Raw genomic sequence first — 23,513 nt, forward strand, 5'->3', positions numbered from 1 at the left:
TTTATCCTTCTCCGCCAGGTTACATCCTACTTGTGGGGCATACCCACAAACAACATTGAACATCATGCCTTCAATTTCTAGCTTCAGACTCATCATTCTATCTGATACTCTTTTTACTTCTAAGACATTCCGAACAAACTCCTCTTTTAAGATAACCCCAACTCCAGTTCTCTTTCTGTCTTCACCATGAGAGAACAACTTAAACCCTGACCCTAAGCTTCTAGCCTTGCTCCCTTTTCACCTGGTCTTCTGGACACACAGTATGTCTACCTACCTTCTCTGCATCATGTCAACCAGCTCCTGGAGGACCCGGAGAAAACCCACGCGAGTCCGGGGAGAACATGCAAACTCCTACATCGGGCGGACCGGTAGTCGAGTGGTTAGCACACCGGCTTCACAGAGCAGAGGTCGCCGGTTCGCGTCCCGGTCCGGCCTCCCTGTGTGGAGTTTGCATGTTCTCCCCGGACTCGCGTGGGTTTTCTCCGGGTCCTCCGGTTTGCCCCCACACTCCAAAAACATGCATGGCAGGCAGATTGACCACTCCAAATTGTCCCTAGGTGTGATTGTGAGAGTGACTGTTGTATGTCTTTGTGTGCCCTGTGATTGGCTGGCAACCAATTCGGGGTGTCCCCCGCCTCGTGCCCGAAGACAGCTGAGATAGGCTCCAGCACCCCCCACGACCCTAATGAGGAATAAGCGGTACGGAAAATGAGATGAGATGTTCCCACATTCAAAGTTCCTCCTCTTAGTGCTATACTCTTGGCGTTCCATTTCTCTCTTTTCCTCCGGGCACACCTCCCTCCTATCCTTCTTTGACCAACAGTAGTCAATTTTCCACTGGCACCCTGAAGGTCAACAGTACCAATGGCGGCCGTTGTTAACCTGGGCCTCGACCGATCCTGTATGGGATTCAGAGGTTTGATTCGCATATTTGTTTTGGCAATTTTTTTTTTACATCAGATGAGTCCTTTGGCAACACAAAATTCCTACTTATTTCAAACCGATAAACACTTTAAGGCAGAAATTAGTGCATCCAAAAGATAGGCTGCCAAATGAAAAACAAAGTAATATAGTATATTCAATACATTGTAAGAATGAAAATTGTAAAGTGCAGTACATTGGGGAGACTAAACAAATTCGCAAAAAAGACTTAATCAACATTGCAGGGATAATACTAGTGGGCCTCAATCGGCAGTACATATGCACCTAAAAGCTAGCAACCACTCATTTGAAGACAATGACGTTAAAATCTTAGCGAAAGAACATAGATGGTTTGAAAGGGGAGTAAAAGAAGCAATTTTCATAAAACAACTAAATCCTTCATTAAACCGGTTTGGTGGTGTGAGGTTCAATTTCGATCGTTCGTACAACACCCTACTTAGGCAAAATAGGATTAGGAATACTGATGAGGTGATACCGGTGGAAGTGGAGCTTTCAGGCCAGTCGTTAGTTAGAACAATGGCAGGTAGTAGTCCACTGCTCCCCCCGACCTAAGGGCAGGGACCTATCCTAGCAGAGTCCGGCACCGCCATGTCTGGACAGTAGGGATATAGATATATATATATATATATATATATATATATATATATATATATATATATATATATATATATATATATACACACAGTAAAGTCTCGTTATATCGATATTCAAGGAGTCCGAAAAAATATCGATATAACCGGGACTATCGATATATCCGATCCTGCGCCGAACTGCATTAAACAAAAGCCGCCAAAAGAGGGCAGCCAAGCGCCATATAAGAAACGGAGCTGGCCATTAGCTCCCTTTATTTTTGGGTGAGAGATGATCCCCCAATGTTGCCTCAAAATGGCATATATAATTCTTTAATGATTGTAAACATGTATGCTTTAATCTTCAGAACTACAGTGTATTTGAAACATATTCATAACTGGATGTGTAACAAGAAAGCATATTATCCGAATCTGAAGCCATTGTTTGGATTCACAAGCAATGCAAGACGTCTTGGCGTGAAGTCATTTTTATTTGCATTTGAATAAAAAGTGACATCGGCTGTCCTTTAATACACAGTATGGAATGTTAATAATTTTCAAAATCATCGCGCTTCAGCAGACAAAACAAGAAACATTGTTGCAAAAAACGATTGCATTCATATACAGTACAGTGGGCATGTACATAACACAACAGGGAAACTGCAATGCTTACATCTTACTGTATTATGTATACAATTTAAAAAAGTCATCAATCTTCTTCTGCTTCCCATTTTTACCTTTTAACACAAACACTTCAATCTCGTCTGCTACACACGAGCTAGCGTCTGAAAATGATTTTTACCTTTTAACACAAACACTTCAATCTCGTCTGCTACACACGAGCTAGCGTCTGAAAATGAAAATGGCTCTGCGACACGGGTGCTGGACACGTAATCAAGTCACCTGACCAAGTCGACCAATGGCGCGACTGATGGCGTGACACGTAACCAAGACACGTGACCAAGTTGACCAATGGCGCGACCGATGGTGTGTCACGTGACAAAGTCACACGGCCAAGTCGACCAATAGCGCGACCGATGGCGGCTCATGTGACCAAGTCGACCAATGGCGCGACCGATGGCGGCTCACGTAACAAGACAAGTGACCAAGTTGACCAATGGCGCGACGGATATATCGATATAAACAACAAAAATGGCCGGCGGGGGATGAAAAGGAGCACTGTAATAACCGGATTATCGTAATAACCGGGTATCGTACTAAACGGTACTAAATATACATAAAAAGACTAGAAATGTGCAAGGGAAATGAAAATAGTATCGTAATAAGCGGTACTATTGATATAACCGATATCGATATAACGAGACTTTACTGTATATAGGGCCTAAACTACCAGTAAGACTTTAGTTTGCTGACGAGGTTTCTTGGATAAGCGAAACGTCCGACACCTTTAAAGAGGTACAGATGACGGCTGAAGAAACCTTTTCATCATTACTTAATTGTAAAGTGTTGTTCTTTTATTTATTCTGATTATCAATCCTTAATACTTTGTAACAAAGGTTTATTTTGGCGATAGTCATCTTATTGTGTTTCAAGTTGTGAAAAATGGGGCAGGCAACTTTATGGCTGGGCAGGCAACTTTTCAGAGTTGTCTGCCCTGGTGTCCGGTAACTTATAGTCACGAGTTTCAGACACTGCAAATGCACTGGACGGCAGTGAGGATGATGTGCTCTGGGAGGAACCAACGGGGGCCAGAGGATGGGAATGAAGACAGTGACACTGAGTGCAGCGGGGCAGAGGATGTTCAAAGTCAAAGTCAGCTTTATTGTCAAATATGATAATATGCATGACATACAGCACATATGAAATTAATGTCCTCTCGGACCCAGCGTGCAAAACAATCAAAGCACTTATAACATGGCTAAAAAGACATACAATTGACAACAGACAATACATGTAATTTCTGTATGTAGAGTGAGGGAGTGTCTTCTGGAAAGTGAGGCAGTGACGTATGTAAAGTGAGGTAGTGGCAATGTAAAGTGAGGAGGTGACGTATATAAAGTGATGTAATGTAGTAATGCAAAAACAAACAACAAGAAAGGGTTGAAGTGAGGTCTTGCAGAAAAAAAATGAGAAAGGACAAAAAAAATAAAGTTCAGGATGATAGTATAGCATGTAGAGTGTACTCAGAGTTCAGTGAGTGTGGCAGTGGGAAGGGGCAGGCTGGGCAGGGCAGGGAGGGAGTTGAGTCTCCGGACTGCCTGGTGGTCTTGGCTCGGAGTCTGCGCAGTCTCCTACCCGATGGCAGCAGGCTGAAGATGCTGTGGGAGGGGTGTGTGGGATCGCCAGCGATCCTGATGGCTCTGCGGGTGAGGCAGGTGTTGTAGATGTCCTGAAGGGGGGGGGGGGGAGAGACACCGATGATCTTCTCAGCTTTCCTGACGATGCGCTGCAGAGTCTTACGGCAGGACACGGTGCAGGCGCCGTACCACACGGTGATACAGCTGGTCAGGATGCTCTCGATGGTACCGCGGTAGAAGGAGGTCATGATGGGGGTCGGGGCTCCAACTCTTTTGAGCTTGCGAAGGAAGTACAGGCGCTGGTGGGATCTCTTGGCCATTGATGCCGTGTTGTGGCTCCAGGACAGGTCTTCGGATATGTGCACTCCCAGGAACTTGGTGCTGCTCACTCTCTCCACTGCAGCACCGTCGATGGTTAGTGGAGCATGCTGGGGGCGCACTCTCCTGAAGTCCACAACAATCTCCTTCGTCTTCTCCACATTCAGACGGAGATTGTTGTCCTTGCACCACGTGGCCAGGCGGCTGACCTCGTCCCTGTAGGCTGTCTCCTCGTCGTTGTTGATGAGGCCCACCACAGTCGTGTCATCCGCAAACTTTATGAAGAGGTTGGAGCTGGGTGATGATGGTGAACAGTCGTGCGTGAGCAGAGTGAAGAGGAGGGGGCTCAGCACACACCCCTGGGGGCCCCTGTGTTCAGCGTGATGGTGCTGGAAGTGTTGTCGCCAACTCTGACTGCCTGTGGTCTCCCCGTCATGAAGTCCAGCAGCCAGTTGCACAGGGAGGTGCTGATCCCCAGTTTGCTCAGTTTATCGGTGAGCTGTTGGGGGATGATTGTGTTGAATGCTGAGCTGAAGTCGATGAACAGCATTCTGACGTAGGAGTCTCTGGTCTCCAGGTGGGTGAGCGCTGTGTGGAGAGCAGTGGAGATGGCATCATCGGTCGAGCGGTTGGGCCGATATGCAAACTGGAAGGGGTCATGGTTGGGGGGGACGTCAGCCTTGATGTGGTTCATAACTAGCCGCTCGAAGCACTTCATGAAGATGGGAGTGAGTGCGACCGGGCGGTAGTCATTGTGGCAGGTGGGGGACGACTTCTTAGGGACCGGGATAATGGTGGTGGCTTTGAGGCACGTGGGCACAACAGCCTGGCTCAGAGAGGTGTTAAAGATGTCCGTGAAGCTCCTAGGTGGGGGAGGCTTTGTAGGCTCCTTTGTGTGTGGTGAAAACATTGTCCAGAATGTTGTTACTTCTAGTCGAAAAGTTAATGTGTCCATGGAGTTGTGGAAAAACGCTTTTCGGTTTGGCATGGTTGAAATCGCCAGCCAGGATAAGAAAAGCATCTGGGTGGGCTGTCTGTTGCTCGCTGATGTGCTGGTAGAGTTCATTCAATGCCGCGCTGCTGTTGTTAATTGAGTTCGGGGGGATGTAAACTGCTACCAGCAGTATGGCACTAAATTCCCTCGGCAGGTAAAATGGCCGACATTTTACGCCCATAAGCTCCATCAGTGGTGAACAGTGTTTGCATACCACAACAGCGTTGCGGCACCAGGCATCATTGATGTAAACACAGAGTCCCCCGCCGCGAGTCTTCCCCCCCTCGACGAGCGCTCTGTCTGCCCGGAAGCTAGTTAGCTGGGGTAGCTGGATGGCACTGTCCGGTATGCTGTCGGTCAGCCATGTTTCCACAAACACAAGGGCACAACAGTCACCCACGGTCTTGGAAGTTGAGCGGAGAAGTCTGATGTAGTCCATGTTATTGTCCAGCGAGCGCACGTTAGCCAGCGTGATGGTAGGAATGGACGGCCGGTGGGGGCTAGCCGCGAGCCTAATGCGGATACCTCCACGCTTTCCCCTCTTCTGTTTCCTCATACAGCGCTTGTGGCGCCTCCACTCTGGGTTGGGTGCAGGAGTGGGGGTCGGTGGAAGAGTGGGGGTCAATGGACGAGCTGACTCCCTGAGCAATCCATGCTTGCGTAGCACTTCTGCTTCAGCTGGTTTTGGTTTTAAAAATAAACTGCCGATGTCGAGCAGAACCTCACGGGAGTAGGTACGCCTTGGGTGTAGCGAGGCAAACGGAGACGGACATTTACACGAGTGAGACAAACATAATAAACACGAAAAAAAACAATTTATTGGGAGAGATAGGAGCCGCTGCGTGTGCACGCGCCGCCATCTTGGAAAAAAAAAGGAGTCATGTTCTGTCATGACAGATGTCAGCTACTCTCAAGTTTAACCAGTTTGCACTATTGTATTGCAATGTTTTTCCTTATTCAGAATTGTGTCAAGACTACAGTTACAGCTAGACCTCACTTTCATGATTAATGTAGTGATTGCAATTTGGTGTTTTATCACAATAGATCGGTTTATTTACTTTTCAAAAAGCAGAAGCAATTTCTTTACAAATGTGATTGCACTTTAGTTTACATTTACCAAAGGTTAAAATATTAAGGTACGAATGAGGCAAAATAACATGCTTTTCTCTCAAACATATTGTGGTAATCATTTGTTTCAGATGTACTGTAATTATATTCTGCCTAAAAATCAGTTTGGTGGTCAAAAAAGTATTTTCAAACTTGAATCTTGAAATTAAGGGGGCTGGTCATATTAGAACGAGGGCCATCTTATCGTCGACTCAATATGGTAATTGCTTGAAGTGTGTGATACAGTGAGACCTCGGCTTACGAACACCTTACCTTACGAACTTTTCGGTTTACAAATGTCAAATTTATGAAAATTAAACCTTGGAATACGTACTACTTTTCGCGATACACACCCACCATGGCTGGCGGAGTGAGCTTCGGATATGGCGGAGTGATCTTTGGATATTCGGCGGAAGCACACGACCGAACAGCGCTCTAGCAGGCGCACCTTTCCACACCCCCACTCTCTGAATTCACATGTCGATCGCCTCTGATGAGCTTTTTGCAGATAATTTTACTATTAGGAAATGAATGAAAGATGATCTACTAATAATCACCGTTGAGGAGAAGGAGATCATTGAGAAACACGAACAAGGTTTACGTTTGTGGCGTCACATGTGCAAACCGCAGCTGTCATGTGAATCTCAGCCTGACATCTCTCACGCTGTGGGTCACTTCCATGAGAGTAACTTTCTACGACCATTGTACAAATGAAGAGCCCGTTACCGTCCACTACTGCTACCATCCTTCATCTAAAAGCTTTACACAAAGACGTTATTTAGTCGACTAATGACACAGAAATTGTCACGTGCAAGTTGACAGCTGGGGGGGGCGTCGCTCGCGACCTCCACCAGCCGAAGAAGACACTTCAATTTCATTTCATTTCAACGAGTCGATGTCACCTCACTAGTGACATGATTACGACGCCTCGCTGTGTCTTGTGCTGGCAAGTTCAAGAGTTTGCTTGGCCCGAGGCGATCGCGTAAGTTTGGTGCTTTCCGGGATAGAGAATGTGCTGGACAGATTGCCCCGCCCGCCTTCTTTTGTCGCGTTTTATTCCACCTCCGTGGAATCGTCGGACTCGCGCCTTTTGTTGTAATAAAATCTCTTCCAGCACCTACGGGACTTGAAATGGATGCAGATGACATCGAGGAGCTTGTTGCTGACCATAATGAGGTCCCCAACACAGAGGATTTGATTTGCCTTCAAGAGGACAAGCAGAAGCAGGCTATTCAGGAGTTGATGTGCAGGCTTTTATTGAACAGTTCCACCCAGAAAAGGCTATGAGAATCATCAACATGATGAATGATAATGTGATGCCTCAGTTTCATAAGATCTTACAAGTCAGAAAGCAACAGTTGTCAATTAAGAGCCATCAACGACCATCACAAATGTAAATAAAGTGTCTTTATTATACAGTGCAGTGTATTTCTTTCATTACAATACAATAGCTGTTGTGTAAATAGGCAATCACATGTTAAACTTGGCTTTACAAGCAGACTTGAAAGGGTTAATCTGATCAGCTGGTGAGTGGGTGTGGCTGTGGAGATAAATGCTGTCTGAACCAGGTGGCTCTTGTTAGCCAAGGGAGACACACCACCGGTTTATGACCTACTTCACTGCTCGTCTACCAAACAAAAAGAACCAATGTATTCAAAACTCAATCAACAATAACGAGAGTGAGTTGAGTTGCATCAGTGTGGTCTCTCTGGGATCCCTTTCGGTGGGAAAACGTGGAAACGTAAATTGACCGAACAATATCCCATTTATTATACATAGAATAAGGAATGTTGTGTATAGTTTTAATACTTATTTCGTTGAAAATGATATTTTATGGAGACCTGGGAACGGATTATTCTCATTTAAATGGGCCTATGGGAAAAAAATGCGATACACTTTTCGCCTTACACTGTCTGGGAACCAATTAAGTTCGTAAGACAACGTCTCACTGTACCTTCAAACTGAATCCTTTAAACGTTGTTGCATTTTATGTTGAAATAAAATTTGGGTGAATCACATGCATTCACAATACAGCACTTTCTGCCGTGAGTCAGTCTTCAAATGTGATGGGTAATCTCACTCAAACTTGGAAAAGAGCACTTTAACTAACTACACATTCATTGCTCTCTTGCCATCCTTGACAGGATAAGTGGTTCAGAAAATGAACGAAGGGATTACAAACAGTGCACTGTCATTCGCAGCATAATAACAAAAAGTTGTTAGAATATAAAAGGCGATGGATCATCTCTGGTGAGTGATATCTTTAAACATTTATTTGTATTTTGGTCCTTGACGAAACCTTCACATGAAAGTGACCACGATCAGTAAAATGTATGGGGTCCTGGATATTTTTAAAATGTGTGTGCACATGTTTGAGAGGGCAAAATGCATTGTTGAAAGGTCACTGTTTTGGTAATAGAGCTGTGTTTTTTTCTTTGCAGCAGTTATAAATACATGTAAACAGTGGTCCCTCTAGTTCCGAAATTAATTGGGCCAGTAAGAAAAAAATATTAAGAGGACATATAAATAGAGACAGATTTTGTAAAAAAATAAATATTAATAATCTAATAATCTAAGGCAGGGGTCCCCAAACCTTTTCCTGTGAAGGCCACTTCTGTGATGGGGGGTGCCGGTGTCAGTTTGTAACAGAAAAAGTGTGATGATCGTAGGGGAGCTTAAAAAATGTTTTCCAGAAAGCCAGACATAACCAAATAACCTTTTCCAGGTTCTCTAAAGAAAAAAAGTCAGGAAACAAATCACGACACTATTAATGAAATAAATAATAACTAAATAACCCTCTCTGAGTTCTTCACAGAAAAAAAAAAAATCACGAAATAAATAACACTATTTCTGAAATAAATAATAACTAAATAACTCTCTCTGTGTTCAGAGAGATTTCAGCAGTTTCATGCAGGAAAAGTTTTTATCGCAGATATACGTGCTGGCAAAAACTGGACATTTTCATTGCGTGTTTTTCGATGTTTGGATATGTGTCGTTTGGGAGGGCGGCATAGAAGTCAATGAGACTGTTGGGCTTGAATGCGTCTTTCAGACCATCAGTTCTGTAACTCAGGTCCAACTTCTCCATGGTTTGGTATACTTGGTCAAAAATATCCTCTCCCGTTGTAGTCCCTTTGAGACTTTGGAGGCCGGCCAGCTCCTCGCATATCTCAAAGTTTGTGCTAACTCCAAAAATAAAAATGAGCAGTTGCGCTGTGTCTTGCACGTCTGTGCTCTCATCCAGTGCTAATGGAAAAAGTTGAATTCTTTCGTCTTCTGCTGGAGCTGGGCATATACATTAATCCCGATTTCTTCACCGCGTCTGGTGATTGTACTCGCCGACAGACCTACGGCATTGCAGTGGTACCTCGGTTCTCGACCATAATCCGTTCCAGAACCCTGTTTGAAAACCGATTTGTTCGAACACCGAAACCATTTTTCCCATTACAATTAATGTAAATCGTTTTAATCTGTTCCAACACCATCAATGTTTACCTTTTTAGTACATCTGTGTAAGCTCTCAGTCGTACAGGAGTGGTCCATCGATGAGAAGGTTTCTTCAGCCGTCACCTGTACAAATTTGAAGGTTTCGGACGTTTCGCCTCCTATCCAAGAGGCTTCGTCAGCGAACTAAAGTCTGACTGGTCGTATCGGCCCTATTTATATATCCCTAATGTCCAGCCATTGCGGCCCCGGACACAGCTATGATAGGTGCCTACTCTCAGGTTGGGGGGGGGGGGGAGCAGAGGACCACTCCCTGTGGCCCCACTGATTGTTCGTACATTCCTGACTAACGACTGGCCCATTTCCCCCACTCCCACCGGTATCACCTCATCAGCATTACGAATGTTGCCTAACCTGTTTTGCCTAAGCAGGCTATTGTATGTATGATCCAAATTGAACCTCACCCCACCAGACCGGTTTAATGAAAGATTTTGTTGTTTTATAAGAATCGCTTCTTTTACCCCCCTTTCAAACCATCTATGTTCTTTCGCTAAGATTTTAACCTCATTGTCGTCAAATGAGTGGTTGCTAGCTTTTAGGTGCAAATGTACTGCCGATTGAGGCCCACTTATATTATCCCTGCGATGTTGATAGTCTTTTTTTGAGAATTTGTTGAGTCTCCCCAATGTACTGCTCTTTAGTTTTCATTCTTACAATGTATGGAATAAACTGCATTAATTTGTTTTTCATTTGGTAGCCTATCTTTTGGATGCACTAATGTTTGCCTTAACGTGTTTATCAGTTTGAAATAAGCAGGAATTTTGTGTTGCCAAAGGACTCTTTGTAATTTTTCCGAAACTCCTGCAATGTAAGGTACTGCGATTCCTCTCCTTTTTGTATCTTGAGAATTTTTGGTTTCATTCCCTATTCTTTCTTTCTGACATTTGTTGAATGACCACTGAGGGTACCCACAGTTAGTGAGTGCTCGCCTGATATGTTTTGACTCCTTTTCTCTACCTTCAATGCTACTTGGTATTAGTTTAGCCCTATGCTGGAGGGTTCTGATAACTCCTAATTTGTGTTGTAAAGGGTGGTTAGAGTCAAACAGTAAGTATTGGTCAGTGTGCGTAGCCTTCCTAAAGACTTCTGTTTTTAGCGTTCTGTCCTCTTTTATAATTACTTTACAATCGAAGAAGGCTAGTTGGTTCTCTTTAATGTCCTCACGAGTAAATTTAATGTTGATGTCTACAGAGTTGAAGTGATCTGTGAAGGATTGAATTTCTTGTTTTTTAATTATGACAAAAGTATCGTCCACATATCTAAACCAGTGTCTAGGTTTTGTCCCCGGGAAGGATGTGAGGGCCTGTTTCTCCATCTCTTCCATGTACAGATTAGCCACTATGGGTGAAACTGGTGATCCCATAGCACAACCATGAATTTGTTTATAAAATTTCTCCCGAAATTGAAAATACGTAGTATTAAGGCAGATTTCCAATAATTTGCAGATGTGATCCGCTTTAAGTTTGGTTCTTTCATGCAGAGAAATGTCCGCCAGCAGTCTCGTCCTCACCACTGAGACTGCTGCTGGGGTTGGGACAGATGTAAAGAGAGAAGTCACATCGTATGATGCCAAAGTTTCCTCAGGTTCCAATATGAGGTCTTTGATCGTCTCTTAAAACCCTGTGGTGTTCTCTACGTGATATTCTGTGTTACCAACCAACTGAGCTTTTTAGTACAGTATTTTATAAATTATTTTATGCATGAAATTGCACATTAAAATGCTGACCAACAGATAAAAAGCAATGTACAGTAAAGTCTCGTTATATCGATATTCAAGGGAGTCCGAAAAAATATCGATATAACCAGGACTATCGATATATCCGACCCTGTTTGCATGTAATTTTCTCCGTGCGTGCATAGAAATAGTATCGCTATAACCGGGACTATCGATATATCCGATATCGATATAACGAGACTTTACTGTATATCTCAGAAAATGTTAAGCAAAATAGCAAAGACACAAACAACATAAACATAAATGTAATCCAGGCTAATTGTACGTTCGGAAAGAAAATAGTTATGAATAGGATTTTTTACCTTTGTGGTGGTCAGCAGAAGGCGCAGGTGGACGGAAGAAGGAAATTTATTGTTTGGAAGGAGTACCCTTCCATAAAAACTTTGGGGAGCTCTTCTGTCTGAGGGGTGCTCACACGTTCAAATCTCTTTGCTCCTGTCACATGCGAGTTGACAGCAGGGGGTGGGGCTGCCTCTCCCGGCCACCCTCCACCTGCTGTCAATTCTCTAATCACGGACATGGGGCATTTATACGGTTCACAATCACCTCGCCAATGCCGGATGATTGACTCACCTCGCCACCGTACATGGACTCAATGCGACTTCGATGCGCGAGTGTATCCGGTCCGAGGTATTTTCCCTGCGTCCCGTAAATTTATGTCATCGGAAGATTGCGTAATTTTGCACCCTCGTGTGCCATTTGCTTTTTGGCGTAGTAAGCGGGTAAAATCACCCTCTGCCTTCTTACTCGCTGTGTTTTCTTTTATTTGTGAATAAACATCCTGCTTGGTTAGTACGTCTCCACCGCCTGCTTTGGGATCCCAAACATTCCACTACGTTCCGACGAGCTGCTGTCACTCTCGCTCAGAACGTGACAGCGACGGATGACTCAGCTACAGGATGTTCTTTTCTCTTAAAATATCTATCCAATGACACTTGGTCTCACTCCCACAGCCACATCACTAGATTTCACAGCCTCCTTATTCTTTAATATCGTACTGATCGTAGATTTTGCCATGCTGTATTCCCTAGCCAGATCAGACACTCGCACACCTCATTCATATATTGCGATTATTTCTTTCTTCAATGCAATAGTTATACACACTATTCTTTTTTCACTTGTAGGAGCACTTACTTTCTTTTGAGGCATGATTAGGGGCTAAAACTCTTCGTACACCTATATTAAACGCTAGAGCAAAACGCAGCACGTCCGCAAGCGACAACAGTTGGTCATGGAAAGAGCGATACACCCGTGCGCCGCTCAGCACCCCACCCTCACGTACGCACTCACGCGTCGTATCGGCCGATTGGTGTTCGAACTACGAAGCAAGAATTTCTTGAATATTTTGTTCGAACTATGAGTCGTTCGAAAAAACCGAAGTTCCACTGTATATGCATCTTTCTTCTCGGGACACAACTCCTCCGCGACAGCATCCATACATTTCTTAACAAACTCTCCATCCGTGAAAGGCTTACCACTGCTTGCTATCAGCTTAGAAACCCAAAAGCTGGCCCAAACGGATGCCTTCTTCAGCTGAGAATTTTTGTCTTACCTAACCTTTTCGCCATTATTCCGTTCTCTCTTTACAAGAGAAAACGGGTCTGGGACCAAATAGAGCGCCAAACCGAGCGCACCTGACGAGACCACCGGACTCCCCTCCGCTTCCTCATACGTCACTTCCTTTTGTTGCGTCGCATTGTGACAGACTCCTTTAGCGTTCTATTGTGAGCAGGCGTGTTTGTATTGTTCAATCACGATTATAAACAACATACATTGGATTGTATTGGATTTGCCTTTATTAGTCTCGCAGTGGAGAAATTTATTTTTTTGGTGGCCAAATAGGAAAAAAATCTGATAGCATCTCTGGTATTGTTCAGGGGGCCGGGCCAAATGTGCTGACGAGCTGGATACGGCCCGCGGGCCGTAGTTTGGTGACCACTGATCTAAGGAGTCCAAGATGGCGCCCGAGTAGGCAGCCATCAGCAAGTGCTCTCATGAGCCTTGCTTTTTTGTCTTGTTTTGTGTTTTCTTTTGTCACTTTGTGTTGTTGTGCGTCGTGTGGAATGGATACGGATTGTTTTTCAACATTTTTGACCACAACATTCATCAAAGAGGAGACTGTGCTGAGCGGTTGCGCCTTTTCGGCAGCATGAATATGCCAGTATTGTTTTTGAATGGGAGGAATGTCGGTGCCATTCGACTGTCATCGCTGGACAGCTCTGAGGCCATTGTGCTTTTTTGCGCCTGTATTGGGCAGCATCTTCACAGCCCCGCTTTGTTCAGCGGAAAGGTCGGTGATGTTGGACAGTTTGCAGCTGGATGAATGCATCGCTTGAGGAGCCCGCGATAAGAATGTTCCAGCAGCCCATGTATTTTGTTTTTCTACTTTCATTCATTTCATAAGTTTGCTGCTGTGAAATTTAAATTTCTCCACTGCGAGACTAATAAAGGTAAATCAAATACAATAACCACAGGGATCCCTTGCGATTTCGTGTTTTAAATATTGCACCGTGATGTAATAATTTTGTTTAGGTTTTTTTTTTTTGTTTGTTACATAGCTGTAGCTTGATTGGCTCCCAGTGCTGACGTCAAACAATGACAGCACAATTTCCCATGATTTACAGCCATGTGAATTGGTTGTGTTCTCAACCTCACCCAGTACCCCCCTTCTGTCTTATGACATGGGTTACTATTTGATCAGTCTAATCAAGTACTTGGCTAGATCAGTGTTGTGTTTACTTCATTATTTAGTGTGTGTGCGTGTGTGTGTGGAACGGAAATGCACGTGCGACAGACAGCGTGATTCACCTGCAAAATCAAGCTGATGACGCATAAAAATGCACGGCGAAAAGATGCACAGTCGTCCGGAAGTTTTCGAAGTTATTGTTCTGCTCGTCGTTTCCATAACGGTAGCTTTTTTTCAAAGGCCTTCCGGTGTTCTTCCGCTTCCATGATATTGACTCCACCATCCCAAATCTGCTGATTGAGAGCTGCAAATATATCAGCTATGTATGCTAAAATGAGAATGAACTCAGGATTTTTTAAGCCACCTGAATGACAATGTTCGCGCTCTTGCAAAAACGGCTAATTCCACACGCAGGACAAAAACACGATTCAACAGCTGTCCCCGGGATGACCACCAAAAACTAGAATGGAGCAGAAGTATGTCGAATTCAGAGCCCATTTCTTTACACAGCTCACTGAAGATGCGGTGCCTGAAATCATTTTTCGCACATAGTTCACACTTTCCACCACCGTTTTTCCTACTTCTGCCACTTTTGAAGGCAAGGTTTTTGTTGCCAAGGCATGCCTGTGCAGAATACAATGCGTCACAATGATGTGTGGTGCATTGGCCCTTACTAGCGCACCAAAACCAGACTTTCTTCCCAGCATGACAGGAGCTCCGTCCGTACAAACTGCAGAAACCATGTCCCATGAAAGATTGTTGTCTCTGACGAAGTCATCCACTAGCTTCACATCGGCTGCTTTCACTGTTGTTATAAAAGGCTTACAAAATAAAGACTTATCTTTCATCATGTCATCTTTCACATAGCGCACAAAAACAGCAAGCTGGCTTAGATCAGCATGTCTGTGGTTTTGTCGAGTTGAAGGCTGAATTTTGCCGGGCTTTAAGTCAGATCCGCGACTACTTGATCCAAGATGTCTTTACTCGTGTCTTCTATTCTGTCACTGACGGTGTCATTTGAAAGGGAATATGGGATTGTTTAACTTCAGCCGCTGTTCCGAGTATCAGATTCGCCATCTTTAACGCAGCTGGTTTCACGAGTGTTTCACCAATGGTGTGTGGCTTGCCAACCCAGAAAGTGATTTAGAATCTAAATCTGAGGAAATGCACTTTTGTCATCAAAAGTCTTTTTTTCTTTTCATAGAAGCAAAAAACTGTCCATATAATTGAGGTGTCACTCGAAGTTAAAAATATGGTCATTTTTTTCGGCTTCTTGGTCAAAATCAGATGTTTTTGCTGATACTACTTGATTTGAAGAGCCGGTACAGCAGGGGTGTCAAAGTCATTTTTTGCCGCGGGCCACATTGTAGCTATGGTTTCCTTTCGAAAGGCCGTTATGAATTTGGGGAAGCCATTAGAATGTTTAATCCCCTCTACATATTACATATAGAGCACACAAGAAATTAATGAATAACTAGTTTTCAAATCTGAAGTCAAGAATAATGACTGTTATTATGGTTTACATCCAAAAATCTGAAGTTTTGGTTAGGATTTTAGCAAGAATCATGGAATTTCAGTTTGATATGCTTTCGCGGGTCAAAAAAAATGATGTGGCTGACCGGATTTGGCCCTCAGGCATTGACTTTGACACCTGTGCGGTAAAGGGATGCATCTGGGTAAATAAAAAAGAGGGCTAGTTGGCCCCCTTGTGTCAGTAAAAGGGGCCAAATTCTAAAATTGATTGGGCCCGATTTCACTCGTTTGCCCAAGTATACTAAATTGATTGAAATAAACCAACATACATTTATTGGAGTATATTTCTACACTGAAAATGAAAAACTATTATTTGAGCAAAATCTATTTTTCTAATATATCAACATTTTTATTTCAAGTCAAATAATGTATTCATACATAATAAACATTTTCAATTTTCTTTATTTACTACACAATCAATCATGTGCTATTTAGATATTCTACGGTATTACAGTAAAGACAAAGACAGACTTAATACAATATTTCTTACTAGTGTATATTAAAACAAATGTCTTTGTTGTGAAGAATTCCAATGTCCTGCAACAGCTCTGACATCATTCGCATTAGCCACAAAATTCCAATACTTAACAGCAGCAACAAATTGTCACTACCCTCCGCAGACTCATTCAATTGTTTCTAAAAAAAGAGACTGTTTGCTGCCTGTTTTTAATGTATTTTAGAGTTTTACTCCTGTTCTCACGCTCCATCTTGCAACCATCCGCCATGTTCGACGTAAAGGCTGCAATGCACAGTGCGTGAATGAATATTCGATTTTCCCTTGTAAGTTTCTGGTGGATCACGGAAAAGCCTGAGATATCCTCGACCACGACTTCGGAATGCACCGAAACAAATGCAAGGAGATTATGGCTAGATATTGGTAAAGGAAAAGTGTATAAAACAGTGGTGAGACCAGCCATGATGTTTGGACTGGAGACAGTGCCACTGAAGAAAACACAGGAAGCAGAGCTGGAGGTAGCAGAGCGGAAGATGTTGAGGTTTTCTTAGGCAGTGACCAGGTTGGATAGGATCAGGAATGAGTACATTAGAGGGACAACTCATATTAGAGGCTTAGGAGAGAAAGTCAGAGAGGCCAGACTGAGATGGTTTGGACATGTCCAGAGGAGAGAGAGTGACTATATCGGGAGAAGGATGCTGAGTCTAGAACTGCCAGGCAGGAGACCGAGAGGAAGACCGAAGAGGAGGTTGATGGATGTTGTTAAAGAGGACATGAAGGTAGCTGGTGTGAGAGAAGAGGATGCACAAAACCGGGATAGATGGAGGACATTGATTCGCTGTGGCGACCCCTGAGGGGAACAGCCGAAAGGAAAAAAAGATCGGTAAAGCAAGATGGCAGACGATGCAAGTTAAAACGTCTGACGGCAAAAAACATTTTTCAATTGCTGTTTAACTAAATTAGCTATTTTAACATAAGTACAGTGACAGCTTATGAACGGTTTGGCTAACGAACTTTTCGCCTTACAAATGTTAAATTCCCAAGAATATAATCTTGCCATTCGAACTATTTTTCAGGAAACATCTCTGAAGTGAATGAGGACCTGGAAATGGCAGCAAACTTTTTTTTGTCCTCTATTCCCCGCCCCCATTCTTCGGTTAAAGCCGCACGCGATTGGTCAAGATCCGTGGTAGACTAAGGAGGGGACACACGCAGCAGTGAGGAGGGGGGTGAGCACATGACGAAGAAAGAAACAAAAAGGTGAGAAAATGGAGAAAAACAGTGAAATTTGGACTTATTTCAACTTTAGTTCAAATAGTAATACAGTAAAGTCTCGTTATATCGATTATATTGATAATACTGCTTATTACCAAACTATTTTTATTTCCCGTGCACACTTCTAGTCTTTTTGTGCATAATTAGTTCCGTTTAGTACGATTCATGGTTATTACGATAATCCGGTTACTACGGTGCTTTTTTTCATCTCCCGCCAGCCATTTTGCTATGTTTATATTGATACAAAAGATACTTAAGGTGAATTGATATTTGCTTAGGGGTTTCTATACAGTACCACCATTATCGGAATCTGTATCGGTCGCGCAGTTGGTTGACTTGGTCACGTGACTTGATTACGTGACCAGCTCCCGTGTCTTGCAGTGTAGCAGACGCCATTTTCTACCGTCTTCAACCATAGCGAAATAAAAGAATTGTGACCTCGGAACGAAACACAAGGCAATCGTGACTGTTGAGGAGAATCCAAGACGAAATCAAAGCCAAGTATGCCCCAGAAGATTCCCATAATGACGGGGATGATGAGGATGAAGAACCAACTGAATACACACCTATTGCAATAAAGATACAAGTGTTGCAAGGTGCTACGGACGTACGATCTTACTTAGAATCCAAAGAAAATGCATCCGTTTCTTTAGAAATGTTAAACAAGATTGAATCGTTTGTGTTAAAAGGTGAAAATGGGAAGCAGAAGAAGATTGAATATTTGTTTTAAATTGCATAACATGTAAGTATTGCAGTTTCCCTGTTGCAGTGTTATGTACATGTACACTGTACTGTATATGAATGCAATCGTTTTTTCAAGTGTTTATTGTTTTGTCTGCTGAAGCGTGATGATTTTGAAAATTACTGCCATACTGTATTAAAGATCCCCCAGTCACGTAACCGGCTTCTGTGTTTTGACCTGTCATACGCGAGCACAATAAAACAATTCGTAGCAGAGGTCACGTCTTTCATTACTGCTGCAATAGCATCTGAAACATACTGTAATGCCCCTCAGCATGGCAAATGTTGCACACAGTTGCTGCTATAGCGGGTCGGTCTTTTTAATAACAAAACGTGGCAGTTATCACATACAGATACAAACAGGAGCTGTTGTTACGCGACAGCTCAGTCATTCTATTCAGCAGTGACGTGCGGTGAGGTTCATGGCTGGTGAGGCACTGACGTCATCATAGTCAGATTTACAAACATATGAACTCTACAGAGTAGCTTATTCACCATTTGATTGGCAACAGTTAACGTGTTTTGTTTCAAATGCCATGTCAGCATTCTTTATATATACAAACTGTAGAGAAAAAAATAATTTAAAAAAACATTATCGTGTTACCTTTACTTGTAAATGAAGTCCATGCACCGCTCCTTCTGAAGAAAGGCATCACTAACTTCTTTGTAGAAGCCTTCCTTATCTTTCTTCAGTTTTACAAGTCTCACTGTCTCAATGGAGATCACTGTCAGTGAAAAAAGTCGTCCTTGATCAGTCCTGTTCCAACTGTATGTTTTCAGTCTTTTCAGTGCTGAGAATGACCGCTCCACTGATGCTGTAGTAGCTGGAACAGTGAGCACGAGGTGGAGCAACTTTGTCGCCTCAGGAACGGTTTCAAACAGGACATTCCGGGCCAAAAAGCTGAGAAGCTGTCCAGGAGATTTACATCCACCCCTCACTTGTTGTGGGCTATACAGTCCAACGAGATTTGCCTTCACAAAGTCAAAGAACCTGGCATATTTTGACAGGCTATGGAGTTTCGCGTCATCAAAATGTTTCGACATTTCCCCAAATTTTGCACAGTCCACCAAACCAAAAAAAGCCAGCTCACCAAAATGATCAAACCTGGCCTTCATTTGACAGCTTATGTTCTCCAGAATGTTACAGAACACTCATTCACATCTAATCGAATGTCTGTCTCCACTCTCTGTCAGGCCCAATGTGCTGCATTTCTGCTCAAATCGGTCATAGAAACTGTCAAACTTCAGTTTCATACGCTGAGAGCTGCAACAGTGTCGCATTTGTGCGCAAGACAATGTTCAATGTCCATCACTTTGTTTTGTAGCACTCTAAAAACTGTGTCAGTTTCGTTGAAAATGTCCTCATATGCCATAAGGAGAAAGCATGTTGATGCTTTTGACAGCCACCGATCGTATCCTGCTGCCATCATCAGCGTGTCATTATCCCAGCTGTCGGGATTTTCCGTAATTACCCGAAATAATGTGCGGAGATCATTTTGGTGCATGCTTATTGTCTGCAGCAGCCTGGAGTTAGAGTTCCATCTTGTAGGTGGTGCTCAGGGTAAACGGCGCTTTACTATATCATCCAGCAAGTGAGTGCGCTTTGTAGACTTCCTGAAAAATGCCGCGAGTCCCTCAGCTGTTTTAAAAAACGTGCGACATTCAGGAATGCACCTCGCTGAATGCAAGAGCACCAAGTTCAGTTTGTGTGCGTAACAGTGCGTAAACATGGCTCCGGGCACTTTTTCTATAATTTTAGCTTGCACACCATTAAGTTCTGAGGCCATTACAGCGGCTCCATCATATGTCTGAGCTACAAGCTTATCAGCACAGTCATATTTCTCCAACACTCCGAGGACGTACTCAGCAATGGCAGGGGCGCGTCTGTCCTCACTCACATCGTCAAAGGCTAAAAACGCTTCCTTCACCTCACAGCCTGCTTCAGATGTAGCTACATACCGTAATATGACCAAAATCTGAGCTTGGTTTGTAACATCTGTGGTCTCATCTACTTCTACAGCAACAAATGAGGCTGATCCTTTTTAATGTCATTTCTATTGACATCACCAACTGCTTCAATTAAATCGTTCTGTATTCTGTTTGACAGGCCAGAAAATACAGTGGATGTCTCCAAATGTTTCGCTAGCCTGTCATCTTTCTCAGCGAAAGCATGTAATAGTTCAACATAGTTGCCACAATTAGCAGAGCCTTTACTTTCATCATTTCCACAAAATGCCAGCTGTTGTTTGGCAAGGAAGCAGGTGGCATGGATGAGATCTTTTAAAATCTCCCGCTTCTCCTTTACCTTAGCATTGTGGATGCTGATGTTGAGTCTTCGCTGTTCATCCAAAGCCAAGTCGATCCTGGACATCCCGAATGTTTTTAGCGCGATTTGACTTTGGATGTGCGCGGTCGACCGCTCATGTTTGATGAGGCTCCGTTGTAAATTTTTTAGGTCACAATATCCCATTTGAGTCCAGACATTTTCATAAGTTGAAAACAGAAGGCAGGAAAAGCAGAAAAGGCGGTTTCTTGCTGGACATCCACACAGCCAGCCTTTTCGTGTGTACCAGTCCGTCTGAAAAGAGTGAGTATTCTGTCCCGTTGTCTGAAGCAAACCTTTTAGCTCCGGTGTTGGTCTTCCTTTAATTATTATCTCCTGCTTCGATTGAAAGTCCAGTTTAGAAAATTCTTTCAATTTATATATGTAATCCTCCATTCTGAAAATGAGGCCAAGCAACACAAAAAAAAATGACTGGATGGTTGCACTTTACTTGCTAACTGTTTACTGTAGCTTGTTGTCCCTAATTCTATTATTCTACAGCCGTGGAGTCGCAAGTATCTCTGGAATCACAAGCGCCCCCTGTCATGAGGTGGGAGAACTGTGTGCCTCACCTACGCACAGAGTTTTGATAAAAATAAAACAAAATAAACACTGTAGTACAGTGTTTATAATGTACAGTGACTGTACATTATATACACCAGTTACACTGTAGAAATTTAGTTCATATACTAAACGTGTTTGAACGCGTTAATAGCGATATGCAGAAGGACAGCAATGCGGTCTCACTGCAGAGCAAGCCAGCAGAGTTAGCATCGTGATTGTGCAATCTATGTTCAGGCTCAGCCGGCTGCTGCCTCACTGCTCGTCTCTACTTGAATAGTAAATGTGAAAATTCAGCGATTTTGAAAATAAAAATAATAATCCAAAAATGTTGAAGTTAAATGGAAAAGTACTTTGGATATTGGATTGGATATGCCTTTATTAGTCTCACAGTGGAGAAATTTACATTTCACAGCAGCAAAGTGATGAAAGGAATGAAAGTAGAAAAAAGAAATATATGAGCTGCTGGAAAAGCAGCCACTCTCGCGGCGCCGTCTTGAAGTCAAAAGAACAAAAAACTAAATAACAAATAATATGACAACACAGAGACAATATGACAAAACAAAGACACAGAGAGACATTCATTCTTCAGGACTTGCTGTACCCTCTTTGTGATGACATGAAGCAGTTCTAGATGAAAGAGGAGAGGATCAAAGCGTCTTTCCACCAGTGGATCAGGGACATCATGGTGGAACGTGCACGTCGACTACAAGCTAAATGTTGAAAGCAAACACGCAGCTGTAGCATCCATTGACGAAAAGAGATTGTCTCACATCTCCTGTTCCACATAAATCTGCTTCAATTCCAAGCCGCAACAGTTCCACATACGCATCGGCGCTCTGCGCTGACGCTCCTTTCTTATCGCGGGTTCCTCAAGCCACGCATCCATCCAGCCGCAGACTGCCAACAGCACTGACCTTCCACTGAACAAAGCGGGACTGTGAAGATGCTGCCCACTACAGGCGCAAAAAAGCACAATGGCCCCATCAGTGTCCAGCGATGGCAGTTGAATGGCACTGACATTCCTCCCATTCAAAAACAGTACTGGCATATTCATGCTGCCGAAAAGGTGCAACCGCTCAGCACAGTCTCCTCCTTGATGAATGTCGTGGTCAAAAATGCTGAAAAACAATCCGTATCCGTTCCACACGACGCACACCAACACAAAGTGACAAAAGAAAACACGAAACAAGACAAAAACAACCAACAAAAGCAAGGCTCATGAGAGCACTTGCTGAGGCTGCCTACTCGGGCGCCATCTTGGAAGTTTAAAGTACAAATCACTAAATAAATATAACTGTTTAATTCATTTTTTCATTTGATATTTCCATGATGACAGGTGAGGCACAGCCTCACCTGCCTCCCCTGACTGCACATCATTGCTCAAGATGGTGGAAGAAGAAGGCTATGTTCCTCCTCAAGTGTTTAATGCTGATGAAAGCGGACTTTTTTTGGGAAAAAAGATGCCTAACCGGACTTTCATTACACAGGAATAGAGGTCCGTCCCTGGGCATAAGCCTATGAAAGATAGGCTAACCCTCCCTCCTATAGTCCTTATGGAATGTGACTTTCGTTCCCACCTCGTCCCACTCCATTCCACCAAGCCATCAACGACCATCACAAAGGTAAATGATAGAGTGCTTATACACATTAGTAAACATATTACGTTATTTCATGCTTAGATTAGTAAACATATTATGTTATTCCATGTTTAGCTTAGTACATACTATGATTATTGCATATTTAATCTAGTTTACATGCCATTATCAAGCTTACTAGTTCAATAGTTGTTGCAAGAGGCAACCACTCCAAATTTCAGTCTAAGGTCCTCCCAACACTGAGTTGTTCGTAGCCGATGGAAGATCGAGTTGTCCGTAGCTGATTGGACAACAGATTGCTTCTGTGTACGTTCAAAAAACTAGTCGGAGCGGGAGCTCTTCACTTCTCTTTGTGATCTTTGTTCGTGTGCATTGTTCCTGGCTTCCCGTCCCAACGAGAGAAGTGTTTTTCTGTCTCACTAGAATAAAGTAGTTTTTTGTTCACCATCTATCGTCGTCACTGATATTTTTATCACAGAACTTCGTTGAACACCGAACAAGAAGAGAAACAAGAATTTGAAACCGACATTAATTGGTGCCGAAAAAGCCGTGCCAGTCAACCAGCCTGAGCGTTTGAAGAGTGCCACCTGTGTGCCCCAGTCAACGGGAGACGGGAAAAAAAACTCAAGAAGCCCCCGGTGGTTCTGCCCATTAAAAAATTCCGCACGGGAGACGAGTGGAGGAAAGTCGTTAATGTCCTCGAGTAAATTTAATGTTGATGTCTACAGAGTTGAGGTGATCTGTGAAGGATTGAATTTCTTGTTTTTTAATTATGACAAAAGTATCGTCCACATATCTAAACCAGTGTCTAGGTTTTGTCCCCGGGAAGGATGTGTGGGCCTCTTTCTCCATCTCCATCAGGAGAGGAGTACCTTACATTGCAGGAGTTTCTGAAAAATTACAAAGAGTCCTTTG

The 23,513-nt window shown here is 43.3% G+C and overlaps 1 protein-coding gene and 1 long non-coding RNA gene across 2 annotated transcripts in view; both read right to left on the minus strand.

Annotated features, from left to right (window-relative positions):
- Positions 1-23,513, minus strand: part of ak6 (adenylate kinase 6) — a 52,042-nt gene that overhangs the window by 11,974 nt on the left and 16,555 nt on the right. The gene's annotated exons all lie outside the window — the stretch shown is intronic.
- On the minus strand, positions 8,440-12,724 carry LOC148899673 (uncharacterized). The gene is made up of 2 exons (XR_016114771.1): positions 9,684-12,724; positions 8,440-9,587 (listed from the first exon to the last, which is right to left on the minus strand). It is a non-coding gene; the product is annotated as an uncharacterized LOC148899673 (long non-coding RNA).

This window comes from Hippocampus bargibanti, linkage group LG04, assembly GCF_051943395.1.
Source record: "Hippocampus bargibanti isolate YZ-2025 linkage group LG04, ASM5194339v1, whole genome shotgun sequence".
Lineage (NCBI taxonomy): Eukaryota > Metazoa > Chordata > Actinopteri > Syngnathiformes > Syngnathidae > Hippocampus > Hippocampus bargibanti.